Source organism: Leptonychotes weddellii, chromosome 15 (assembly GCF_054177405.1).
Source record: "Leptonychotes weddellii isolate Sample4059 chromosome 15, ASM5417740v2, whole genome shotgun sequence".
NCBI lineage: Eukaryota > Metazoa > Chordata > Mammalia > Carnivora > Phocidae > Leptonychotes > Leptonychotes weddellii.
The window spans coordinates 43,826,767-43,832,391 of record NC_138383.1 but is presented as its reverse complement, the minus strand read 5'-3'; positions in this window follow the sequence as shown (position 1 = coordinate 43,832,391).

The following is a 5,625-nucleotide window of genomic DNA, read 5'->3' as shown; positions in this document are numbered from 1 at the left end:
ATCTTCAGCCGTGCCAGTCATCTTGTGACCCTGAGGCGATGAGCATGGGGACAAAAAGCAGCTCTCTAAAGAACTGTTCAGTAGCCACATCAACACTAGTCAAGTGCCTACTTCCAGACTTTCTTTGTGGAAAAACACACAGACCCTTTTTTTGTCTAAGCCACTATTATTTGAAGGACTTTCCATTACTTGTGGATGAACAAATTATTGAGAGGAAATCCAACAGTTACAACAGATATCTGATGGAATAAAAAAAAATAGAGGTTTATGTTAAGTCTTTAATATAATAACCAATTGGACAAAAAACCATGCTCAAACTATGTGTGGGGGAGGTTGTTTCGAGTTAAATCTTCATTTTTCCATAGCAGGAAGTCAACGGCTGATGTATCAAGTTGAAAAGCCAAGAAACACTGTAAGCGCTATACGAATATTATTTAGGGGTGTGGAATTAAATACCCCAAAATATAAAAACAGAGGCAGCTGAAGACATTTGCTTCTGGGAGAACTGAGAGTGAGATAAGACTGTTGCTTTTCTTTGTAGCCTCTGACTCAAGTGTTTTTGTTTTTTTTTAATTAATTATAGTGAAAAGTTCCATGAGATTACTTTTTTCTTGGCAATAAATTGTAACTTCTTCAGGAAATCATATGGTTCCTCCCTTCTTATGTAGAATAATATAAAGGTTTTAAAGAGTGCCTCCTGCTTCTCATAAGAATTAGGTATTATTTCAATTTTATCTGTAATTGAAAAGTAAACTTAGCATACAATTTCAGAATGTGCTGTTCAAAACCAGCAACAGACTTTGTTTGGAAATCACCACACTATGGTAAAAATTGGCACAGCTCAATTTCACCTGCAAACATATATTGTTTGGTTTCACGTTTTTTTTTTTTTTTTTGAGAGCAAGCAAGCACACACAAGCGGGGTTGGGTCGGGGGTGGGGAGAGCAGAGGGAGAAAGAAAATCTTAAGCAGGCTCCACACTTAGTGCAGAGTCCAACGTGGGGCTGGACCTCAGGACCCTGAGATCATGACCTGAGCCGAAATCAAGAGTTGGGGACACTTAATCGACTGAACTACCTGGGTGCCCCTCTTTCTTATTTTTAAATTTAATTTATAAGCACTAAAAGATCAGCTTTCATGTAAACATCTAGACTTTTCACTTCTCTTGAAAAACCGAAAAATGTAGCAACAGAGGGACCATATTCCTGAGTGGCAACAAACAGCTGGAAGCGAGAAGCTTCTGGTCCCTCAGATGGTGAGTGGACTCTCCTAGTTGGCAGTTTTCCCCTGGTCAGCTTCACCTGTCTGGTCCCACCTGCACTACAGGAGAAGGAATCCAATTTCTTGCAAAAAGAAACAGCATGGAGCAGTGGAAAGATTACTGAATTAGGACTTAAAGTTTTCTAAGTGTGACTTATTGTTTGTGCAACTAGTAAGTGAAAGTAGGCTATTAAGTCATGTTGTGGAAACAAATTAACCAGGTAATCAAGTGGCTTAACACACCAAAAGTTTCTTCCTCACTCACGCTCTATGTCCCACAGGAGTTGGCAGGGGGATTCTGCTCTACAAGTCACCCTGGGACCCAGGATGGCTGAGGGTCTGCCATCTTGAGCACCACTGGTTGCCCTCAAAGAGGAGGAAAGATTAGAGATTCCCCTTCTTCACCCAGAAATGACACTGGCCACTTTCACTCACATTTCATGGCCATAACTACTCACATGGGCTCAATTAATTAAGGGAGCTGGGAAATGTAGAACAAATGGACTAATTGGTGAGCATTACTATCTCTACTACATGCAACCTTCAGTAAATTATTTTACTTATGGGGCGCCTGGGTGGCTCAGTCGTTAAGTGTCTGCCTTCGGCTCAGGTCATGATCCCAGGGTCCTGGGATCGAGCCCCACATCGGGCTCTCTGCTCAGCGGGGAGCCTGCTTCTCCCTCTCCCACTCTGCCTGCTTGTGTTCCCTCTTTCACTGTCTCTCTCTGTCAAATAAATAAATAAAATCCTTAAAAAAAAAAAAAAATTATTTTACTTATCTCACGGGGCACCTGGGTGGCTCAGTTGGTTAAGCATCCCCACCCTTGATTTCAGCTCAGGTCATGACCTCAGGGTCCTGGGATTGAGCCCAATGTCAGGCTCTGTACTCAGTGGGGACTCTGCTTCTCTCTCTCTCCCCCTCTCACTCTGTCCCTCCCCCTGCTCGCACATGCTCTCTTCTCTCTCTGTAAAATAAATAAATCTTAAAAAATTTACTTATCTCAGTCCTAGTTATGCATCTGTAACATGAGGCGATTAATGGTCTTTCCTCCCTCTTGATGTTATGAGGCAAATCAAATGAGATCATATATGTTGGCGAGGATGCGGATAGAGGGGAACCCTCCTACACTGTTGGCGGGAACGCAAACTGGTGCAGCCACTCTGGAAAACAGTATGGAAGTTCCTCAAAAAGTTAAAAATAGAACTACTGTACAACCGACCAATTGCACTACTAGGTATTTACCTGAAGGACACAAAAATATTGATTCGAAGGGGCACAGGCACCCCGATGTTTATAGCAGCATTATCAACAATAGCCAAATTATGGAAAGAGCACAAATGTCCATCACCGATGAATAGATGAAGAAGATGTGGTGTATATACAATGCAATATTACTCAGCCATAAAGAAGAATGAAATCTTGCCATCTGCAACAACGTGGATTGGAGCTAGAGTCTATTATGCTAAGTGAAATAAGTCAGAGAAAGACAAATACCATATGATTTCACTCATGTGGAATTTAAGAAACAAAACAGATGAACATAGGGGAAGGACAAAAAGAGAGAGAAAGAGAGAAGGAAGCTAACCATAAGAGATTCTTAAAGACAGAGAACAAACAGGATTGATGGAGGGTGGCGCGTGAGGGATGGGTTAAATGGGTGATGGGCATTAAGGAGGACACTTGTTGTAATGAGCACTGGGTGTTGTATGTTAAGTGATGAACCACTAAATTCTACACCTGAAACCAATTTTATCATCTATGTTAACTAGAATTTAAATTAAAAATTGAAATTAAAAAAAAGGAGATCATACATATAGAAGAATTTTGATGAGCTCTAAAGAGTTATACAAGGGGCGCCCCTGGGTGGCTCAGATGGTTAAGTGTCTGCCTTCGGCTCAGGTCATGATCCCAGGGTCCTGGGATCAAGTCCCGCGTCGGGCTCCCTGCTCAGCGGGGAGTCTGCTTCTCCCTCTCCCTCTGCCTCTCCCCCTGTTCATGCTCTCTCTCTCTGTATCTGTCTCAAATGAATAAATAAAAAATCTTAAAAAAAGACAATGGGACTCCTTTAAAAAAAAAAACATAAAGAGTTATACAAATTTAAAAGGATCATAGTACCTACACTATGGTGGAATATGCTATCTCACACACACACACACACACACACACACCGGCCTATTTATTTCAGAGGTGTGGTCCAAGCATAGGTACTCTGGGAGCTATAAAATGCAATGTTGCTTTCATTTTAATGGCACCATGCAGCCAGTTCACCTGTACTCAAGGCTGACCCAGGGAAGAGAAAAAAGAAAATAATGCTCACTACGGCCTCTCCCAAGTAACTTTTCAGTCTTGATGAAATGATTAAAGTAGATGTGGTAGATTTTACCTTCCAAAGAAGGCTCACAGTCTCTCCCAGCCCACATAACCTTGTTTATAATGTAATCTTGACAGTCCTCTCATCAAGCTTGGGTCCACCACGTACCCTTCCCTTGAACTCAGGGGGACCTTGGCGACCGTGTCAACCACCAGAGAAGGAGCAGAGTGATGTTAGGTGGAGTCTCAGATGAGTCGTAAAAACACCATGTGCTTCTCTTGCTCTCTAGGGAAGCTTGCTCTGAGAATCCAGCTACCAGGTTGCGAAGAAGCCCAAATAAGCCTACACAGAGACTACACAAAGACGTCACAGATGTAGGTGTTCCTGGGGCGCATGAGTGGCTCAGTCGTTAAGCGTCTGCCTTCGGCTCAGGTCATGATCCCAGGGTCCTGGGATCGAGCCCCGAATCAGGCTCTCTGTTCAGCGGGGGCCCTGCTTCTCCCTCTCCCTCTGCCTGTCACTCTGCCTACTTATGATCCCTCTCTCTCTGTCAAATAAATAAAATATTAAAAAAAAAAAAATGTAGGTGTTCCAACAACGTAGCAGAGGTCCCAGCCGACAGCCAACATCAACCTCCAGACCCTTGGCTAAAGACACCCCCTGAGTTTCCTGCCCCTAGCCAATGTGTAAAGACGGGCCTACAGCTGAGCCCCAGATACTGATAGCAGAGAAAAGCTGTCCCCACCAGGCCATTTCCAAATTCCTGTCCCACAGCACGTGTAAGCGTAACAAAAAGTCTTATACCACTAAATTTTTATGCAGCAATGGCATCTGGAACCGCTGAATTCATTAGCACCAGTAACAGTAGCTTAATTATCACACAGAGAAAAGGACAAATATGTGTTTACTGAATTATTACATCCTAAATGCTATACTTACAGAAACCATTATAGAGGATGCTAAAAATATACTGTACTGATAAGAATTCCGTTAAGCTATAGGAACAGAAAAGCCAAAACAGTAACACTTGAACAAGAGAGAAGTTTGTTTCTCACCTAAAAATTCAGATAGGCAGCTCAGGGCTGCTATCCCTGTCAGGGAGAACTCAGACAATCCCTACCTTATTTCTGTTATTCATAAAAAGAGGCTTCCATCCCACAGTCCAAGATGGCTGCTCAAGCTCCATCTATCATGTCTACATTTCAGCTAGCAGGAAGGACAAAAGGGGATGGGATGAGTAGGCCCCTCTTTATTTTTTTTTTTTTTAAGATTTTATTTATTTATTTATTTGAGAGAGAGAGAGAAGGGGGTAGAGGGAGAAGGATAAACTCAAGCAGACTCCCCACTGAGCGCAGAGACCCAAGCAGGGCTCAATCCCAGGACCCTGAGATCATGACCTGAGCCGAAATCAAGAGTCGGATGCTTAACCGACTGAGCCACCCAGGTGCCCCTAGGCCCCTCCTTTTAAGAATGAATCCCTCCTGCAAGTGCATCCATGGGCCAGAACGCAGTCACACGGCCATACCAAGATGCAGGAAAATCTGAGGAAAGCTGTCTGTTGCCTTGTCCCTGCTAATAAGGGGGAAACCTGTTGAAGAGAAAAACTGAATTTAGGAAATAAGTGGTGGATTGTGCCACAGGCATATTCCAAAACTCAATTCCTGTTTGGCTTAGGATTACAGGTTCAAATAATGACACAGCTACCTCAGGTACCATACCAGTGTGGCCCCAATCAGACTCTCAGCACCAAAGATTTGGTTTAGAGCTTTCCGATTCAACACACGTCTTTACACGGTATCAACTTGCCTCACCAGACGAGTATAAGCAAAACGGCAAATAAACACTTAATAAATTAATGATTCCTAAGAAAGCAAAAGACATTCAGAGACAAATATTTCCTCTAAAAACCATAATATATCCTGGCGGGTCTTCCTATAATCTGTGTTTCTTTGGACAAGGCACTCGATAAACCTAAAAGCCAGTTTCATCAGCTGTAAACACGTATCACACAGAACCGGTTTGTCGTGAGGATGAAAGATTACACATGTTCAAG